The sequence below is a fragment of the Symphalangus syndactylus genome, chromosome 16, assembly GCF_028878055.3.
Source record: "Symphalangus syndactylus isolate Jambi chromosome 16, NHGRI_mSymSyn1-v2.1_pri, whole genome shotgun sequence".
Classification (NCBI taxonomy): Eukaryota; Metazoa; Chordata; class Mammalia; order Primates; family Hylobatidae; genus Symphalangus; species Symphalangus syndactylus.
The window spans coordinates 68,827,572-68,849,964 of record NC_072438.2 but is presented as its reverse complement, the minus strand read 5'-3'; the positions used below and the strand labels follow the sequence as shown (position 1 = coordinate 68,849,964).

Genomic DNA, 22,393 nt, shown 5'->3' with positions numbered 1-22,393 from the left:
TTCATTAGTTTGAATCCTGATCTCCTGTATTTAAGCGGAACGGAAAACATAAAGTTTATTAAGCACCGGGGCTTTTAAGGAAGGCACGATTGCACAGGATCTCAAGTGAAGAAGGGAGATGCTCAGCTTTGAAGTTTCAATAAAGGCGCCAGGCACCAGGGCAAGAGTCAGTCCCCAAACATATGTCACCGACTTCACAGCAGTGCACAAAGTGTCTCTGCCTGCAGAAGACTCTGTCTGAACCTTAAAGATCCGGCGTGGTGACAACGGAGCGCATCCCTGTGCAAGGCGGAGAAGAGGCTGCGCTCCCGATGCACTTGGCCGCAGCGCCACCACGTGTTCTCAGGCGTCTGCACATTCCCCCGGCCAGGCGTGCGGTTCAGTCTCTGCCTTCCACACAGGTCTGCTAAGAGCTCAGGAAGCGCCACGCACTGTGCTAGGGGTAGGATGAAGCGGGCCCAAGACAACGCTTACAGCCTGGGGGCTGAGCGGGGGATGCAATCACAAGAGGACGGGAGGCTTACTTGGCCTGGGAGTGGGGCTTCCTGATGACCTCTCAGAGGAGATGATGTCTGAACTTTCATCCTAATGGAAGGTGGTAGTTATCGAGGCTGGGGACGTGGGGATAGAAGGATATTTTAGATAGCAGGTGTACCAACTGCTTAGACCCAGGTGAGAGAGAAAACAATATAATTAGGAAAGCACAGGTATTTCAGTATGGTTGGAGAACAGAGGTATTGGTGGCAGGGGGAGATGAACAGTAGTGGAGATTCGGAGGAAGTAGGGAAAGGGGAATTTTGGGTAAAGATGAAACTGACCAGGCGGGCAGCCATCAGATCCCAAAGAGCCTGGGGTGCCACGGTGGGATTTAGATTTTGTCCTGAGAGCAACAGGAGACCATAAAGTCTTCTTAAAAAGGAAAAAAGTCTTCTTAAAAAAGGAAAAAATTTTCTTAAAAAGTCTTCTTAAAAAGGGAAAATGTCTTCTTAAAAAACAGGAGACCACAAAGTCTTCTGGCTGGGCGCGGTGGCTTACGCCTGTAATCCTAGCACTTTGGGAGGTAGAGACGGGCGGATCACCTGAGGTCAGGAGTTCAAGACCAGCCTGGCCAACATGGTGAAACTCCGTCTCTACCGATACACAAAAATTAGCCGGGCATGATGACGGTTGCCTGTAATCCCAGCTACTCAGGAGGCTGAGACAGGAGAATCGCTTGAACTCAGGAGAAGGTGGTTGCAGTGAGCCAAGATCGAGCCACTGCACTCCAGCCTGGGCGGCTGAGCTAGACTCCGTCTAAAAAAAAAAAAAAAAAAAAAAGGGAAAGGCAATTTGCATTGTAAAGTCAGAAGAATGAATGGATAGGAAGGCGGGACAGGCTAGCCAGTGGGAGACTGTTGTTTCCAGCTATGCTGCCTGGACCGTGTGGACAGAGAGAGAGGAAGAGATACAAGATGGCCAGTGGCAGAACATGCAGTTTGAGGGAGAGGGCGGACTCGGGGCTGGCATCCAGAGCTGTTGCTTGCGCTCTCCACCCCCACCCTCCAGTGGCTGACGGCAAGGGAGGATATTCACAGAAGCCTGGAGATTTGGGGCAGAGGCAGAGTGTAGCCACGGTAGCAATGGTCCCATTAAGGCTGTCTCATTCCACTGTCCTCCTGGTGCATAACCAACTGCCACGCAAAACTCTGTCTGCCTGGATTTTGCGAATTATTGTAGGAAGGATGTGGAAAGCTGTAAATGCATGGAGTCTGTATCTTCATGGTTCCCTCTGTAAGGTTCAGAGACAGATTTAAGTGGACCCTTGGAAGACGGAACTGCTCTAGCCCTAGCCTGCATCTATTGACTTGTCTTTGGTGCCCCCTGGTGGCAGTAAGCTGAATTACATCTCTCTTCCTTTGTTCCTCTCCATCTGCAGCCAACTACTGCAAACACAGAAGGTGATCTTATTGCTAAAGAGGCAACCCTAGAGATCGTTGATCCAGACACTATAAGGCACCAAGGCTTTTCCATCCTCTTTGTTGCAAAATCCAATGGAAACTTCTCACCTCACCCTCAAGAAACCCTCCCTCCTTTGACCTCTCTGACAGTACATTCCTGGTTTTCCTTTTTCAGGGAAAAGACCGTTCCTTGAAAGAGAACTGAAGCAGGTTTAGTCAGCTCGGATGAACTTTAGAGAAGAGCAGGGTTAACCTGTGTTAAAGTGGAGAGGGAAGGACAGAATTAGGTAAATAGAAAGGGACAGCAAATGTGGTGTAGAGGACAGAGGCGAGATGTGCTTGAGGAGGGGAAAGGAGGCTTCCCTGCTGGCAGGGATGTGCAGTCGCGATGGCTGGACCAGATTTTGCCTGGACAGTCTTCCTTTGCACCCCACTGCTTGAGACAGCACGTACTGTGAGGAAGCTGTCCTGTTGAGGAAGTCCTGCAGGTCCAGCCTTGTGACAACAGCAGCCGTCTGCAGTCCAATTGGTCCGAGCGCCTGTCCCACCTCTTGATGCTGTTAAGCCCATTTTCCCCATAGCCAGACCATGTCATGATTTTTAACATTTTTTAGGCATTTCTGTAATTGTTAGATACCTGTGCCATTACATTAGCTATTTTCAATAGCAAGGAACCTGGGGCTGCTATAATTGTCCCATGTGCTTTGAAAACATTCTACCATGGGGAGAGAAGAAAGGAGAAAGGCATAGAGTAGGCAGCTGTTGATGAGGCTTGTAGGGCATCAAGCTAGTTCCAAGAAGGTGGGAAACATTTGCCTTCTTTTAAATTCTCATCCAAGACAAAACATTCCCTATTTCTGCTAGCTCAGGCTTGAACCTGAGCACTGAGACCAGTCCCCCATAGGGATGGGGAACTTGATGTGGCTTTTGCTCTTTCTCTCTGTACTTGGAAACTGGGTATAAGATTGAAATTTTGATTAAGACTTGGTGGACCTTTCAATACTTGAAATGTCATCCAGGTATGAGAAGAGATATACAACAGACCAAGTCTGAAGGCAATTAATGGAAAAAATTAAACATCTGCACTGACTTTAGTCCATTCAATAAACTAGCTATTACTACATGGTAGATGGCAAAAACCCATAGTTCCTCAATAAGTTTCCCCCTGGAAAATGCCCTTCTGAAATAAATATTGCATTCCAGAGGTCTTAGTACATTTTGCTGCTAGAACAAAATACCATAGACTGAGTAATTTATAAACAAGAGAAATTTATTTCTCATTGTTTTGGAGGCTGGGAAGTTCAAGATCAAGGTATCAGCAGATTTGGTGCCTGGCAAGGACTATTCTCTCTGCCTTTAAGAGGGTACCTTGAACTATGGATCCTCCAGAGGGGACAAATGCTGTGTCTTCACATAGCAGAAGAGACAGAAGGGCAAAAACGGGATGAATAATTTGCAAAGCGACTTTTATAAACACCTTAATCTCATTCATGAGGGATGAGTCCTTGTAACCTAACCAACTCCTAAAGACCACACCACTTAATAGTATTGTATTGGAGATTCAGTTTCAACATGCATTTCAAACATTCAAACTATAGCACTAGGTGTTGAGTATAGCCTAGCAGGTGGCTAGGAAGTAAATAAATAGTGATGTCCTCCCGAAGAGACCGAAATTGAAGACTCTGGCAGTTTGAATACATGGCTTCTGCAGTACACAGAAACCTCAGATAAGAGTGTGTGTCAGTGTTGTCGACATTGTGAGAGTTACTTCACAGGACCCATTTGAGTCTGAATCAACTGAACATGCCCTTAGCACTACTAGCTATGCAAGGCACTGTGCTAACTCTTCAGGTGATAATTGTAGAGAAGTGCTTCTCAACTGGGTACAATCCCCCCACCCCCAGGAGACATTTGGTAATGCCTCCTGCGAGACATTTTTGGTTGTTGCAATGGAAGTAGGGTAGAGTGTTATTGGCATCTAATGGGTAGAGGCCAGGGATGCTGCTACACATCCTGCACAAGATACACAAGATGGCCCCGGCAACAAAGAATTACCAGTCAGAGATGTCCGCAGTACTGAAGTTGAGAAGCTCTGCTATAGAGAAAGACCTGGGACCACCGTGGGTGCTGTTGAAAAATAAAGATGCCCACAGCACTCGCCAAGCACAGTAAATTAGACTTTCTTGGTGTAGGTGCTGTGGCTGGGCGTTTTATTGTTTTTAGTTGGTTTTCATGTATCCCTAAGTTTGAGAACATAAGCTACAGGAAATACAAGGTCACCTTCTAGTAAGAGGAGTAAGGCCTTATTATAACACAACACAGGGCAAGATAAAGGCATGAAGAGAAGAGGTAGTAATACAGTTGTAACTATGCTGGGGGCCAAGTCCATGGCTAAGGACTTTACATATATCCACACATTGCCTCGCATGGTGGATTCTATCAAATACTACTGCCCTATTACAGGAAGTTAGCAGAGACCTGAAGAACCCAGGTCACTTGTCTGAGAATGCGCCACTAGGGAGTAGCAGAGCCAGGGCTGAAAACAGTTCCCTTTTTTTTTTTTTTTTTTTTTTCCTGAAACAGAGTCTCTCTCTGTTGCCCAAGCTGGAGTGCAGTGGTGCATTCTCAGCTCACTGCAACCTCCGCCTCCCGGGTTCAAGCAATCCTCTTGCCTCAGCCTCCCGAGTAGCTGGGAGTACAGGCACCTGCCACCACGCCCAGCTGATTTTTGTATTTTTAGTAGAGATGGGGTTTCACCATGTTGGCCAGGCTGGTCTCGAACTCCTGACCTTGTGATCCACCCACCTTGGCCTCACAGTGCTGGGATTACAGGCATGAGCCACCGCGCCCAGCCTTGAAAACAGTTCTAAGTCACTGCATTCAACAGCTACACCATGATGTTGCTTAAAACTGATAAATTGCTTTGGGGACTCAGAGAAGGTCCATGAAATAAGAGATGCAGGAAAGGAAAAGCTTCAGGGAAAAGAATGCTTGGGAGTGCTGCTAGATTTCATACCAGCAGAGAGTGAGGACGGCAGTGCAGAGCAAATCCGGGCCACTCACAGTCCCTAAACATGACCCCTTCTCCCATCTTAGGTCCTTGCTTGGGTTTTCAAATCCTTAAGGCTCAGTGTAAATACCTTCTGGTTAAGATGAAAAACTTTACTTAGCCTCTTCCTCTTGCAGCAGCTATTTTTTTCTCTGTTTGTTTTAATTCAAATGATGTGTGAGGGTTTTTAAATCAAACTCAAAACTTTTGCACTGATTATCTTTTATACCATTTACTATTTTCCCACAATTTATTTTTTAAATTTTTTCTAAAATGTATGAATATATGAAACATCTGGTTTTTGTTTGGATTGCCAACTTCCACATACCACATAAAGTATGATGGCATTTCATCAGTACTTAAGTGACATAGCATACTGTGGAAATAAGATGTCACTGAAGTCTGGCATCTTACCACATTTTCTCTGCATCAGAATACATTTTCTCGAAATGCTTAAAATGTGTGTTGCAGCCACTCTCAATAGGCAGGTTTGTGTAGAGCCCATTTATGCTAAATCACAGTCTTTACTTCTTTCTATTGATCTTTGAGTTGTGAATTCAGTCCTTATTTTAATGTTTGTGATATGGTACATTTTTAAAATAATATTTTATAAATATCATTGTGATAAAGTGTTTACTTCATACATATTCATATTTCACTTTATTCACTGAACCAGGGTTGGGGCTAGGGCTAAGTAAGAGAAAGGCACAATGTTTAAAGAGGAACACAGTCTCAGAATCATGCAAATGTCAACCATACACTTGCCCAAGCCTGAGAATGAGTGTCTCCTTAAATAGTGTACCCTAAACACCTACCTTGCCTCACTCTAGTCTTGGTTCTGCATTAACCCATTTTTATTGAACACCTATTATGTGCCATACAAGAGGAATGGATGAGACAGCCAAGGTTCCAATCCTTGGAAGTTTACATTCCTAGAAGTAGTTTTAACTTGATTAAATTTGAATTACTGCTAATTTTTTAGACACTGCCACCTGGTTGAGACAAAGTCATTCTATTTCTCTTTTTCTCTGCCCTATTCCACTTTCTACTGGGTAGGCACAGGAACCAGTTCTGGCCAAAGGGACCCAAAGGAAAGTGCTGAGAGCTCTGGAATATCTCTCTCATCTCTTTTGCCTTCCTCGTGCCTTGAGTGAGGATGTGGAGTCTGGAGCTATGCCAGCCTCTATGCAATCATGAGGGAAGGGCCAAGGGAATCACATCCATACCAGTTTAGAGCCCAGACACCATCGAGCTGCTGAACTAATGTTGGCAACTTCTTGACTTCACACTCCAGTCTTGAAAGAAACATAATCTCTTTGTATCATCTGTTTAATCTGTTGTTGGTCAGGTCTTCAGTCACATCCAGTCAAAAATATTCCTAACTGATACAGACGGCAAAAAGCTTATTCCTGCAATGTTTGGGCTGACCCTAAATATTGACCTTTAGCTGGGTAAAATAACTAGCAATCCAGTGTGAGAAGAGACTCAACTACCCCTAAGACTCATGAGGAGAGAGAAAATCACTCTATTATAACCTCTTCTCTCAGTAGAATTTTGTCAAGTAACAGCCTCTCCAGCACTTTTGACTATGAAAGAGAGCAAAATAAACAGCTTAGCATAATATTCAAGAACCCATGTAACTGACATCATGTGGTAAAAACAAACAAACAAACAAACAAAACAAAGTTTAATGAAATACAGAGGCCCCAAGTTTGCAGGGTCCTTGTCATGATAAGCATCCACTGGGAATGGTAGGGGGCATGCACTCTCCTAATAGCTCTCTCCTTGCTGTCTTCTCCATCTTGCTTTTCCCTTTGCTGTGCCTTGAGTCTCTGGGGTTTTTACCAAGAAATAACTTACAATCTATTCTGAGTTAGGTCAACCTGCTCGATGCAACATCTTAAAGAAACAGAATATGAAGCTACCTAAACTATGCAAAGGTAAGCAAAGAGTTAGCTGAATTGCAATATAGAGAAATAAATAAATAAAACCAAGACAAAAGAAAAGTAAAGCTTTTGTTGGTTTCAGTGGTTATGCTCTTAAGACCAACAAGATAGCTTTCAAATATTCCATTTTTGCCATGAAGTCATGACTTCAGACACTTGTTTCAAACCCACTGCAAGGACAAAGCCCAACTGGTACATCTTCTGTCACCCTTTTAGATGCAAGTAAAGACACAGCTCCGGCGGACATTTGCCCTTTTGCAGCCATTAGTCACCAAAATCACTTAGTAACTATCTTGCAGTCCCTTAGAATGAATGCTTCTTTTGGAGTCATTTGTCTATTTTAATGTTTATTTTATGGCCACTTAGAAATCTAGTCAATTATTTGTATCCTAGTTGTTCTTTTTTTTTTTTTTGAGATGGAGTATCACTCTGTCACCCAGGCTGGAGTGCAGTGGTGCGATTTCAGCTCACTGCAAGCTCCGCCTCCCGGGTTCACACCATTCTCCTGGCTCAGCCTCTCCGAGTAGCTGGGACTACAGGTGCCCGCCACCACGCCTGGCTAATTTTTTGTACTTTTTAGTAGAGACGGGGTTTCACCGTGGTCTCGATCTCCTGACCTTGTGATCCTCCCACCTCGGTCTCCTAAAGTGCTGGGATTACAAGCGTGAGCCACCGCGCCCGGCCCCTAGTTGTTCTTAACTGATACTTCTAGAAAACCAAAAAGTGTTAAGGGATAGAAATCCAATGTCATAGTGCCAACATCAGTGTAGATCAGTGTATCAGTTATGAATTGTGTCCAGCGACTCATAATAGAAATAGGTCATATATCTGAAAATGATAGAGATTTACTTTACTCTCACGTAAAAGAAGACTGGAAGTGCTTCAAGCAGTCATCAGTGTTCCCAGACTGTACTATCTTTCTACCCTAGCATAGTTTTTACACTCAAAGTTGCCTAAGGGTACATAATATTCCTACATAATAGCCATAGCAGCTCCAGCCATTACCTCCACACTCCAAGCAAAAGAAAAGAAAAAGGGCAAAAGGCAAGAAGGATGCTCTTTCCAGTGAAATCAGCCCTTTCTGAAGTGGTTCCCAGAAGATTCACCCAATGCCTTCTATGTAAATCTCATCAGCCACTCCAAAGGAGTCTGAGAAACCTGATTTTTGGCTGAATAATTTGCCACCCCTAAGGTTCTGTTTATAAAAAAGAAGGCAGTGGCTATTGAGTAGGCAACTTACAGTTTCTGCCTCAGTTGGCAGAAGAAATATTGTTATTCCAAAAAGTAAGAGTGTGAGCATGTCTAGATCAGCTTATTTCACAAAACCATGTGGAGCATGAAGCTTTCTAAACATGTGGAGCAACCGGATCACTCCGATGCAGAAGACTAAGGAAAGCCCTAAGGGCAGACGTCAACACATTGATGACTTTTCCCTTTTCACCTCTGTTCACCCAAAGCAAATAAGGCTCACTTTTCCACGGGCAGTTATGAAGGATGCCCTCAGTGCAGGCAAACATAACCTAAAATAATCTAGGCCCGGGACATCAGACCACACCCCATGGACCAAATTTGGCCCTCCACCTGGTTTTGTAAATAACATTTTATTGGAAAACAGCCACATACATGTATTTCTATATGGTCTGTGGCGGCTTTCACATTACAACTCAAAAGTTGTATAGTTGCATCATAGACCTTCTGGCCCATGAAGCCTAAATTTCCTACTCTCTGGCCTTATATAGAAACACTTTGCTGACCTCCGGGACTATGCAAAAGATAAGAACAACAGTAATAGGAAACATTTACTGCACACTTACTCTGTCCCATGTTCTCTGCTAAAAGGGTGGCCTGTGTTTTGCAAGTTTTTCAAAGTTAATTTGTTTAGAGCAGAAAATTTGTCTGGCATGAAATAAGTCTTGATAACAATTCTTACATGTTACAGACATAGCTATATCCACTTTTTACAAAATAAGGAAACTGAGGCACAGAGAGATTTGGAGGTTGTCTCAGTTCACACATCGGTAGTAAAACCAAGCCATGTACATACACTTTAATAAGCATTCTGATTTTATTCTGATTCTCAGTTGTCAGTGTATAGCAGAAATAGCGTAAGTTTAATTATCAGACAAAGCAAGGTCTGAATGAAAGTTGAAATGTTTTATTGTTTTGTGACTTGGAAATGCTGAACCTCCCTGAAGCTCAGTTTTATCAGTGGTCATCAGGATCATTAGAGCAATTCACCCAAACTCTTCACACTCAAATACCTAGTACCTAATGACTGCTCAATAATGTTTACTTCCTTCCCCTTTACTGAATGAAATTTATTTTTGTACATTTTTATCTAAGCATTTTTTTGCAAAGATTACAAAAATCTTTCCCAGTACCAAGCTCTTTCCTCTTTGCACTGACAGCCTACTGATGGCTTCTCTAGTCCAAGAACTCTTAAAAGATTTTTAGGTTTTCTTTTTAGAGAGTAACATCTACTGTCTTCTTTTCTGGGCTAAGAAAAACACACCAAGAAAAAAAAATCAAATCATAGAATAGATAAAAACATTGATTTACCTTAAATGCTAACCTTTTAACCTTTTGCCACCAGTTGCTTCGAACTGAAACTATGGACGCTGTCTCCTGCGTCTAAGAAAACTGGTCCCTCCCATGCCACCTTAGCCTCCTCCCTCTTACCTGTCTTCCTCAGAGGCCCTGGTCCACTCTCTTGGTATTAATTGGAGGGCCTGGGATCACTGCTGCAGACTCACAGCCTGATTGGCTCAGCTCACTGTCAATCTCTACTCTGGTTCTGCCTTTTCTCAAGTTTACACTCCTGTTGCCTAGGAAATCTCAGTGACTGTGAAAGCTCAAGCTATTTGCACTGGGAGAAAAGCCAGCCGGGAAGTTTTGCTGGCAATGGTTTGGTTTCTAGAACAGCATCAAAACTTGTCTCCCATGTTTTGTAAGGTAGTATTCAGCACATTTTCTTTCTTTTAGGCAGCACCTTCCTGTCCTTCTGTTGTCCCCAGAAAGCTTACTGCTAGGGTGCCTCATTACCAGGTGAGTCTTAAAACCACAACTCTTGGGAGCACCCAGGAGTAATTATAGGTGACTCACGGTTCTCCCTCCTTCTCTGCATTTGCAGAGGATGTCATTTCTGCTGTTTTCATCCTTGGTTTCTTCTCTTCTTTTCTTTTTTTGTCTCTTTTTACTTCTGTTTTTCGCATGTTCCCTAGCAGTTACTTTGCCAGATAAGAAGAAATCTAGTAGCTTATTTACAGGAAAATATCTACATTATGTTCTTTTTCATTGTGTATTTATGACATCCACCCTACGCTTGCCATTCCCACTCCTGCACGTCCTGCTCTCAGGAGCAGGCAGGTATAATTACTGCTGATTCAGACCTTACACCTCTCTCTTTCTCTCTCTCTCTCACACACACGCACACACGCACACACACACACACACATCTCTGTATATAACATAATCCTGGCTGTGTGCAACCTCTTTGCAGTATAAGAACTCACAGAACTGAGTAGATGCCAGGCACCCAGCTCTGCAGACTACCAGGCAAGTTCTTTCACGGATTTGACAAGGGTTTGGGTCCTTTCATGTATCTGCAGGGAGTATATGTAGTAGCTATTTCATCTTTTTATCTGAATTGTCTGAAGAATTGTCCCAGAATTAAGCAATTAGAACTATGGTTCTTCCAGGGCAACCTCAGATCTCTAATGTTTTCTTTTCAGTGGTTTAACCCACAAGATATCATGCATTTGAAACTTTTAAGAAAAAACTTAATTCCTTCTGTGAATGCAAAAGCAAATATAAGGGCACAAGCACTTAAATATGAAGTATTTCTTGAAAGCCACCTACCAGAGAGCAAGTTTGGTGCAATAATTTAAGAAAAGATAAAAAAGAAACAGGAAAATGGGGACGACAGACAGCATGATGGAGCCACCGGGCAAGCCCTCAATAGTCTGCCTCCAGGCTGTGTCAAATAAAGTAAAAAGAACAAAATCTCTGGAGTACTTAAGCAATGCTTTTGCTTGTTTCTATTGCTAGCAACTGGTGTAATTCCAAGGGTTTTACCATGTGTAGAGATAGTATCTACCAGATCCAGTTCAAAAAACTGGATCAGGGTTTATGGTATTGGGTTTCTGACGTGATTGATTATATTTTAAGGCGTAAGTATTCTTTCCAGTGGTAAGGAAGACAATGATAGTCTATGGTGTAATGTGGTAAAAAGATTTGCAAAATATTACTACTGGATTCCTAATCAAATATTCATAAAAGGCAAATCTCTGGGTAATCATGATACCTTAAAATATTTTAGTCAAACTAATAAATGTGATGAGGATGACTGCTCTTAACTGTGGTAGAAAAAGAAAAAGGATGAACTCAGGGCTTGAAATTCCAAGTTCAAGCTCCACATAAATGATCTGAAACCTTCTATGTCTTCCCAGAGGAATGTACTTATCTCTCATTGTCATCAGCCTGAGGTTTCAGAAAATCAAATCCACAGTCTCATCCTGAGAGTGGCAGAATTACAGTGCAAATTGAATTTCCAACCAGGCAAAGTATCTTCTGGTAAACTGAGGGAATTGATTGGGAAGGAATGAGATTCTGAAAATTGGAATGAAACATGTAGAGTAAATCCTGATGAAGCTGAGGACACTTAGCCTCTAAATTATCCTGCATCTTCTTTGCCAGTAGGAGAAACCCTGCTATTCATGTCTGGGAAGTTTCATCCTGATTTTTCAAAGGAAAGTGTACTAGCACCTCTGAGGTATTTTGATTGGAAGACACTGCTGATTATCCTCAGAACCTACTTCCACCAAACTTCTTGGCTTGTAGAACTATATCTACACTCTAGTCCCAACAGGCTTGAAAGAGAGTTAAAATTGTGAACCAATGGGAGACATACTACGTATCAAAAGTAATGCATATTTTTTCAATTTATACAGACAGAAATCTGGTGAATACGTGTGAGAATGTAAGTTAATAGTGTGAAATAATGGTAGAAGGAACATAAAGTTGACTCAAGATGAATTTACTGATACAGGCCCACAAAGCACAAATTCTCAATATAGAGTTGCAGCTCAAGGGGTTATATAGAGCTCTGTTTGTTTGTTTGAGTTAAAGATGAAACAAAGGGTGGCCTACACTAAATGAAGCTGAAATACCAGAATTGCCTTGGGACACTGAAGAGGAAGGTATCTAAATGCTTGGGGAGATTGAAATGTTGGACTGGATTTATCATGCAAGACGTGATTACCAAGTGAAGTTGAGTTGCTACTACACATTGATGTAAAGAGTAAGCCTGAAAAGGAACAAAATCATGTCATTTGCAGGGACAGGGATGGAGCTGGAAGCCATCCTCAGCAAACTAATGCAGGAACAGAAAACCAAATACTGCATGTTCTCACTTATAAATAGGAGCTGAATAATGAGAACACATGAACACACGGAGGGGAACAACACACACTGGGGCCTGTCAGAGGGTGTGGGGAGAGGAGAGAGAGGATCAGGAAGAATAGCTAGTGGATGCTGGGCTCAGTACCTAGGTGATGGAAGGATCTGTGCAGCAAACCACCATGGCACACATTTACCTGTGTAACAAAACTGCACATATACCCCAGAACATAAAATAAAAGTTGGAAAAAAAAGTAGCAAATACTATGTTTTCATTTTCTTTGTAGCACTTGTCACAACTGCAATCATTTCTTTGGTTTACTGTTATAGGTCATTAAAGAGAAGAGTAAGCCTGGAATAAAGGAACTCTGTTAGCACATCACTAAGCAAGCCCATGCCCTTTTATTAAAGTCAACAAAAAATCTACAATAACCCAATTCAGTAAGGAAAACTAATAACCCCAACTCTTCAAGAATGAATATTTGGGTCCCCTTCCCAGTCAAGCAAAAAATCAATTGTGTTACTCACTGAGGACAAAGGGCATATGAAATACAAATGCTAGCTGTCACCATATGATCAGTTGCAAAAGGATTGTAAATGTTATGAGTATTTACCTTGTATTTTGTTATGAATTTGTGTGTGTAGAATACTATTGTATTCTTCCCAATCTCCTTAAAATCTAATATATTACTTCACAGTATTTATGTTACAGAATATCAAGAATAAGAGTGAACATCACCCAAGGACCTCCACTCTGGGGAAGAGTTAGTATATTCCCAGTATGCTATAGAAGAGTTGTATAAAACTGTGTTTTTAATGTCAACTTGACATATGCCATTGTACCTAGTTATTAAATCAAACCCTAATCTATGTGTTGCTCTGATATTATTTTTAGATGTGATTAATATCTGCAATCAGTTTATTTGAAGATATTCTGCCTCAAGACTGGAATATCAGTTCCCACCTAAGAGTTTCCAGCCTGCTGGCCTGCTCTACAGATTTCAGATAGCCAACTCTTACAATTCCAAAATCATTTATACCAATTCCTTGAAAAAATAAAGGTATCCTACTGCTCTGTTTTAATGAGAAAACCTGACTGATAGACTTTGCAAAGGAATTGGCTCCATCTTCAGCAAAAACTATGGAGTGGTTCCAGCCCAAGAGAACCCAAACAGAAAAAAACAAAGAAACAGTGGACTTAGTGGTGAAAGGCAATTGATAGGCTATGGGTAGATTCATTGGAAATACAAGTTAAACTGTAGGGTGATTAACTTGCCAGAGGAAACTGGGAAAAGAGACAGCTGGGAGGAGCCCTTCTTAGGTCCAAAAAAATCTCAAACATTGTCTTTAGAAACTATCTTTTTAAAGGAATCTGAATTTGGTAGCATCAACCTGTTTTATACTAGATCATTGATAAAAACAGCATGGCAATCAGCCGATGATTACTAGAGCTAAATCCAGGGATGGTCAGATAAAAGAAAATCACAGTCAAGCCACAACATTCTGTCCCTGCCCTCCAAAAACTCATGTCCTTATCACATACAAATACATTCATTCCACCCCTCTAATTCCAAAGTCTTAACAGGTTTAAGCATCAACTCAATAGTCCAAAATCCAGAGTCTCATCTCTTGCACAACAGCAAGACTCTATGCAATGCCACTGAATTGTGCACTTTTCAATAGTTGAAGTAGTAAATTCTATGAAATCCATATTTCATCATGATTTAAACAACACTACAACACTGGTTAGACTTCAAAGTTTATTTGTACTTGTTTTTGTCTTTAAACTGGGGAGATAGAGATGATAGACAGATAGACAGACAGACAGACAGACAGATAGATAGATGATAGATAACAGATTCAAAATCAACATATATTACTTATCCTTTTTAAGTATGGTTATCTTATTTATTGAAATATAGCCAATTTATTTTTATGTTGATTCCATTTAGTCTCTGTCCTTTAATTTAGGTTTAAAACTATGTAAGATAATAATATAATTCTAGATGTCAAACCTATCTAGAAAGGAAAAGTCACTTCCTCCCCAATCCCTTCCCTGTTTCCACCCAGCCCCTGGAGATAATCAGTCTCATTCTTTTCTAATTTATCCTTCCTTATTTCTTTTTGCAAAAATAAGCAGATACACAGAAGGTATTATAAATTCTTTCAAAGAATAAACCATCTCCTAGAACCTACAACACTTCGCTCTATAGAAATCTTTCTAATTCATTTACATGGCTGTATAGTATTCCATTGTGTGGCTGTGCCATGGTTTCTTCAACTAATCTCCTATATATGGGCATTTAGGATGTTCCTAATATTTTTCAATGTATGGTAAATAATGCTGCAATAAGCAGATGTATTTGGATCTTGTTGGAGATAATCTTCAAGGAAAATTCCTAGATGTGAGAATCCTAGGTCAAAAGATAAATGCATGTGTTGTGTAGTTTTCTTAAATATTGCCAAATCCTCCTCCATAAGGTTCTACCATTTTGTTTCCCCACCAGCAAAGCTGACAGAGCCTGTATCCTCACAGCCTCACCACAGAGTGTTACTAAATCTTTGTAATATTTGCCAATCTAATGAGAAATGGTATCATAATGTAGTTTTAACTTGCCTTCCTCTGAAAGTGAGCAAAGGCAAGCATCTTTTCATGTGTTTAAGGGTCACTTAGGTGATGCATGTGTGTGCACAGATGTGTGTGTGTAAATTTTATGCTCTCAGATTTTGCCCATTTTTTTCAAGTTTCTTCTCATTTGTTAGTCTATTGGGATATTTGAATAACACTGGTGTTGAGAATCCTCAAAGAAGAGTATAATTGCAGTTAGATAAACAAAGTGTCCAGAAAACAGATGGTCTCTGTGCTCAGTGAACTTGGAAGCTGTGGAAAGCAGACTTGATTGGACCATCCAAACACCTACTTCAGCTCAATCATAAGGCCCAGCAGAGTTCAGCGTCCGGCCTGAGGAAGCAAAATCCAGCAAGATTCTGAAACGGGGTCTGGTAAGCTGCTTTCTTGTCAGAGTCACACCATAGCAAGATCACACCTCTCCCACCCTTACATACCCCTAAAACAGAACAGAAGAGAATGGAATAGAACAGACTCACCAGTGTTCAGTTATTTTGTCTTGCTCAACACCAACAACTTTTTTTTTTTAATTATACTTTAAGTTCTAGGGTACATGTGCACAATGTGCAGGTTTGTTACATATGTATACATGCACCATGTTGGTGTGCTGCACCCATTAATTTGTCATTTACATTAGGTATATCTCCTAATGTTATCCCTCCCCCTCCCCCCACCCCATGACAGGCCCTGGAGTGTGATGTTCCCCTTCCTGTGTTCAAGTGTTCTCATTGTTCAATTCCCACCTATGAGTGAGAACATGCGAACACCAACAACTTTTTTATGGAGAAGTTAGCAGGGAGCCCGGGGAGCTCCCTGTGACCCTCACATTCCTGACTCCCCATCTCCATCAGAGGAATGAGGTGACAACCAAGCACCCCTGCCTACCATCCTGGAGGAGGGAAGGCATTCGTGCCAGCCTGGGACGGCAAAGAAAGGAGGAGGCCTGTACCGAGACAGGCCTGAGGCCCCGGGAGCCCCCAGAGTCTCCGCAGGCTCTGGGACATGGTGGATGGTGAGGTGGGCATTCCTGTGGATTCAAGGACCCACAAAGCTCTGGTGGCTGCTTTGCTCTGAGACATGGTGGCAAGGAGCCTGGCTCCTTGCCCATTTTTCACTTGGGATTTTCAATGATGCTTTTCCCTCAATTTTAAGACTCTTCTATCTGGTAGGGTGGAGTATGGTGAGTTGCGATCTCCTTAATGCATGGATTTTGCAGTTGGTGATTGGGGTTAGGAGGTTGCATTGTCCAACTTCCTACTTGTCTGTCCTCTGCAGAACCACACATTCCCTCCTGTTGCATATTTTTTCTTCATCATCCAGTATCCAAAGAATGCCTCCCCCTTCTCTTTCATCCTTTCCTCCTCGGAAATGAAGACTTCTCCTGACTATCACCAACGGTCCCTAATGCTTTCATGTCCTTTTCCTGTCATCAAAGCTTGGATCTCCGAGGACTTTTTCTCAGAATTTTCATGTGCAATGTAGACTGTCTCTTCCTGGGCACACATTTAACTCATTTGCAGGCCATCCATGGTCCTTTTCTCTTTTCCTACACTGCAGGACAGTTCTCTAGATGGCCTCGGGCTGATCCAGTTCTCCTATCATGTCTCTCCTGTAGATCTCATGAATAATTGTAGAATAGTATACTGGGAGTGCAACATCTTGAGACAGGGAGGAACTGGCTGGGACAGCCCAGGCTCTGTTCCCATGCCCCCACCTCTAGAACAGGATGTCCTTCAGTGCTTTAGCCCAGTGTGTCACGTTGCCTTCAGGTATAAAACCCAGGCTGGGCTGCTTTCTGGGGTCACTCATCTGCTGTGCAAGTGTGGCGCACTAAATGGAGATTCCGTCAACATTGGGCAGCTTTCCTGAGCTTTGGGGAATCAGCTCCCAATGAATCAATGAATCTAGGCCTCCTTGCTGCCTATCTGTAAGTAATAAACCCACTTCATGTCACTTGCTGGAGGTGAAGGCTGGGTTCTGTCTCACTGGACTCAGATAAGTTACTAACCAGTGCACAGTGAACCTGTTTAACAAAATTGACACAGCAAGCATGGTTCGGTCTGACAGAAGCATGGCTTATTAGGGAAACAGGAGGGGTGATACCCCCCAGTTTCTAACACATGGTGGAAAGGCCAGTCCGGGTTGCAGGGTCTCAACATGCATCTGGATGTTTTCTGGGGACGGAACAGTGAGAAGTGGAACAAAAGTCACCCACAAAGATGTGAACGAGCTGGCCGCATGAACATAGGCAGCAGAAAGGGATATGGAAATGTGACCGCAGCTCATAATCCTCTGGTTTGGGGGTACTTATGTAATCGCTCATTCCTGGGGCCGGAAACTTCCAGGAGTGGGAACTCAGCAGCAGCCTGAGGCACTTGAGAGGGAACAAGAAAGACAGTCTCAGATGATCCCTGAGGTCTCTGAGTGAGAACCAACATGAGATGTGGGACCTGACGAGGAGGGAGAATTTCTTTTCAAAGGGCAGATACAGAGAAAGTCCAGGGAAGTCTTGCACAGCATGGTTAGTGTGGGTGTTTGAAGAAGGGATAATGCAGACCCAAATGTCTGGCTGGATGGTGCAGTTAGGGGTAAGGTTAAGGTTTCCAGGTGCCCACCAGAGACTAGTGGTCCTATACTGCTGTCAAGCGAAAAGGAGGAAAGAGAGAAAAAATTAAACTGATGACATCAGAAAGTTTTAAGATGAACACAGTGACTGAAGGTGTTTATCTGCTTTGGATAAGGCTTTTTGTGCCATTTTGTGTGGTAGTGACTGCAGTTCCTACCCCTGAGTGCATTATTATAGGCATTGACACGTTGGCTGCTCTGGTACAGAACATCACGGCTGCCTGAGAAGCTCTGCCCCTCACAGCCAAGAATTTGAGCCATAACAATGGGACATATCCACTCCTGCCTGTCACCTAAGCTACCCAAGTCCCAGTGGGTTATTCAACAAAAGCCGTACTGCATACTGAGTGCAGAATTGCACATTGCTTTGTTAATTCTGGATTTGGTACAAAACATCCTATTGCAATGTAACAGCCCAGTTTGACTGGTCAAAAAGGCCTTCAGGGCATGAAGACTAACAATGGACTGTTGCAGGCTGAATGCCAAGGCCACTTGGCATTTCTTGGTTTACAGATGGCTCTGGGAAACTACAAACCGATGGGGTCTCTTGTGGTTTCCCAGATGTAATTTCAGATGGCCAGCCAGTGAATGGCCATCTCTTGACTTTTACTGGATGTAGATGTTCTGCCCAATGGGCCAACTTCACACAGTGGTGATGGCCATGCCAGCCACCCCTGCTACCATATCTTAATACATACTTTTTGACTGATGGGCTGTTCCCTCTCAGGTCACGAAAATGGCAACCAAGTGACTGAACTATTAAAGGACCTCTGTGTGGGAACAAAGACTACAACCACTCGCTGCCGAAAAGGGAGAAATATCTGTCACTTGCATGGATGCTGGGACTACCATGGCAACCCATGAAAAGAATTTCTATCATCTTTTTGGATACACTGCAGGACTTCACTCTGACCAAGGAATGGTCTGCTAGTGGGATAGTACCCCTATCCAACTAGGGCAATACGGACACTAAACACTGCTCTCCAGTGCCAGGGAAGCACAGCCCTGAGAGCATGTCAGGAAACATTGGGCTTGGTGAGTGTGGAGGTGGATCATGCAGCTGCTTGATTAGGCTACACCTGTGAAATCCCAATCACAGTATTCTCAACCGTTCTTTTTCCTTTCTCCCTTTAGAATTCGCCTCCCAGGGGTGGCTTGTGGTTTGGGCCTCCACAGTACCCCAGACAGGGCTCACAAAATCTAAACCGGAGGTGATGCTTCCCCCTGTTAATTCCCCTATATGGAGTCTCATAGAGCAATGGACAGGACCAACGAATACCACCATGCACAGGTCCCTCTCTTGGCTCCAGGGACATCTGATCTTTCCGGTTGGGTGAGTGGCGTTTTCAGACATGTCAAGTTTTTACAGGATGTTTCCTCCCTTTCTGGACTGGAAAACAGAGGCTGACAGGTCTGGGTTACGCAACAAGGGCAGTGGGTGCCGAAGAGGTAGTAGCCTGTGGACTGGGTGCCGCACCAACTGAGCCCGACTCCTATCCAATAGTTAGGGAACACAAGATACTCCAGAAGGTGTGGGGGTGGGGCACCAACCTGTCATTCTGTTTTCTCCACAAGGACATGGCAGCAGGGGCCTGGAAGCACAATGCCTTCTTTAGGTCCTCCCAAGCTGTGGTCACCATGGGTGATATGGGTTGGATCTGTGTCCCCACCGAATCTTATGTTAAAATGTAATCCCCAGTGTTGGAGGTGCCACCCAGTGGGAGGTGTTTGGATGTTGGGGGAAGATCCCTCAAGGCTTGGTGCTGGCCTCGCGATAGGGAGTGAGTTCCCACAAGATCTGGTTGTTGTCGAGTGTGGCACCTCCCTCCAACCCTCTCACTCCTGCTTTTGCTATGTGAAGTGCCTGCTCTCGCTTCAACTTCTGCCCTGAGTGAAAGCTTCCTGAGGCCTCCCCAGAAGCAGATGTTGATGCCATGTTTCCTGTAAAACCTGCAGAATCATGAGCCAATTACATTTTTTTCTTATAAGGTACCCAGTCTCAGGTATTCCTTCATAGTGATGCAGGAATGGCCTAATACAATTGGTCAACTGATGAAGTGTTGAATCGACCACCCTGGACCTTATTCTGTCACAGACCACAGTGGCCCTCTCATCCTGCCATGAAAGGGAACCAGAGGTGCCCTGTTTTAACTTAACTGGCCTAAGGTGGCAAAATGTCATGACCACAATTAGTAAAACCTTGGTGGGCTAATAGTTTAACATACTACTTTCTTTTTTTCTTTTCTTTTTTTCCTTTCTTCCTTCTTTTTTAGACGGAGTCTTGCTCTGTGACCCAGGCTGGAGTGCAGTGGTGTGATCTCAACTCACTGCAACCTCTGCCTCCTGGGTTCAGGTGATTCTCCTGCCTCAGCCTCGCAAGTAGCTGGGATTACAGGCACCCGCCACCATGCCTGGCTAATTTTGTATTTTTAGTAGAGATGGGATTTCACCACGTTGGCCAGGCTGGTTTTGAACTCCTGACCTCTGGTGATCCATACACCTCAGCCTCCCAAAGTGCTGAGATTACAGGTATGAGCCACCGTGCCCGGCCTGACACACTACTTTTATCTGATTACATGAAAGATAAGTGTCCCAGTGGCAATGACGAAAACAAGGACTGCAATCATGCTGGCCCTTTCGGAAGGGACATTATAAACAATAGTATAGGGGTGAAACTGAGCTCATGCAACTATGACTTAGCTGCAAATGGCTGTGCCTCCATACCCACGAGTAGGCCACTGAACAATAAAATGGGATAAAGGGTGCTATGTACAACTGACGGCTACGTATTTCTTCATGGGCAGTCTGAGGGTGACCCAAAAATGGGATGAGCAATGTCTGTGCCTGGAAATCCAGTGGATGGCTGGGTCCTGCATGCTGGGGGTGCCCCTATATACCACTCCTGGGAATGAGATTCATCACTGGGCCAGCAGCCTAAAGCTGTACACCCGGCCAACTAGAGATATATCAGAAGGTATAAGTGACTCTGGGTTTACATTCTTTATGAAATCTTTAATAGCATGGATAGGAGTCAGCACTCCTAAAGAAATAATCATAAGCCTGTCCCTGACCATGGCAGATATTTCTTCCTTTACTGCCACTGCTTTGGTAGCCCAGCAGACATCCCTCAACTCTCTTGGGAAGATTATTTTAGACAACAGAATCGCTCTAGACCGCCTTTTAGCCCAACTGGGAAGACTGTATGCAATTGCCTACACCTCCTGCTGTAACTGGATAAACAACTCAGGTATTGCTGAAACACAGGTAGAGAAGATCTGATTGCAGACAGTTGGGCCACCGAAAGAATCTTCTCTGAGCCCTTTAGCAACTTCTAACTTAGATCCCAGGGATCCCAGGCTAGGTTACTTAGGTTACTGCCCTGGGCAGGCCTGCTCATCCTCCCTGTGGTAGTAGTCACCTTGGGCATGGTAAAAAGTATTGTAGCTATGGTTTGCAGGTCACAGGAATAATGTAGACTGTGCTGGATCAGCAACATCTGGATAGAGGGAAAGTCTGGCTGAAACAGCCAGGGCTCTGTTCCAGTCCCCCCAAAACAGGAGGTCTTTCAACACTGTAGCCCAGTATGTCATGCTGTCCCTGAGGTACAAAACCAGGGTGGTCTGCTTCCCTGTGTGCCTCAGCTGTGGTGCAAGTGGGCCACAGGCAGGTGAGATGCCATCCACCCTGGGGAAGTCCCTGAGCCTTGGGGGATCAGCTGGCAATGAATCCTAGACTTCTGTTGTCCCTTGCTGCCAATCTATAAATAATAGGCCCACTTCATCTAACTCATATGGGGAGAAATGATCTGTCTCACTATACTCAGAAAAACTGGGAACCAGTACACAGTGAGCCTGCTTCACAAGCACAATATTTACAGACTCATTAGCACTCCATAAAAACCGGCAGCAGGATTTCAGGAGATAGCTCTGCTACAATCTAGTGTTTCATTTCCTGGGAAGCTATGGGTTCTGTGAGTGTTATGTGCTCTTCTTGTTTATCTTTATCACACATGCAGCGTTTCATTACATGCAGATTGTGGAGGCCCCAGAAGGGAAAAGTCCCCATGGTGTGCTCTTTCCTCCACCCTGATACCAACCTACACATTTTCTAAAACGTAATGCCAGTCAAAAGGGAGGAGGTTAGCAAAGAGTGGGTAGGCTTCCCAAGGAAACAGTAAACACGAATGCTAAGATTAATTCTATCACCTATTAGTAAGCCTAAAGTCTCCATTCTCCCGTACATGTGGGGACACTTTGATGTGGATACATACCTCCTACTCATTAGTACAAAACCCTTTGCACCAGCCAGGCACGGTGGCTCACACCTGTAATCCCAGTACTTTGGGAGGTCAAGGGAGGTGGATCACCTGAGGTAGGAAGCTCGAGACCAGCCTGACCAACATGGAGAAACCCCGTCTCTACTAAAAATACAAAATTAGCTGGGTGTGGTGGCGCATGCTTGTAATCCCAGCTACTCAGGAGGCTGAGGCAGGAGAATAGCTTGAACCCGGGAGGCAGAGGTTGCGGTGAGCCGAGATCGTGCCATTGCACTCCACTCCAGCCTGGACAACAAGAGAGAAACTCCACCTCAAAAAAAAAAAAAATCCTTTGCACTGAGGACTTCAGAGCCACACTGACTGAAAAGAGTCATTTGCAAATCGTATTTTCTGCAGAACACTAAATAGGGTGTCCTTTACTCTTCTTATATTACTTAAGGTTTAGTGCCCACTGGTTTGTGGTAATGGTCCCTCAAGGAACAACACGCAGTCCTGTCCTTGGAAACACAGCTACAATTGCATTCCCCCTTCTCA

At 43.6% G+C, this 22,393-nt stretch overlaps 1 protein-coding gene and 1 long non-coding RNA gene across 3 annotated transcripts in view; one reads left to right on the top strand and one right to left on the bottom strand.

Moving 5' to 3' along the window:
• Positions 1–9,738, bottom strand: part of CAPSL (calcyphosine like) — a 28,167-nt gene extending 18,429 nt beyond the window's left edge. Inside the window, exon 1 of one of the 2 annotated variants that reach the window (XM_055246213.2) lies at positions 9,612–9,738. The gene's annotated coding sequence lies outside the window, so the exon portion shown is untranslated. Of the gene's footprint in view, positions 1–9,491; positions 9,582–9,611 lie in introns of those variants that run through there. The other variant, XM_055246212.2, reaches the window with a different exon arrangement.
• A 21-nt stretch (positions 9,739–9,759) lies between these two features.
• On the top strand, positions 9,760–10,934 carry LOC129464839 (uncharacterized). Its single transcript, XR_008651772.1, has 2 exons — positions 9,760–9,884; positions 10,664–10,934. It is a non-coding gene; the product is annotated as an uncharacterized lncRNA (long non-coding RNA).
• The last annotated feature ends 11,459 nt before the right edge of the window (positions 10,935–22,393 follow it).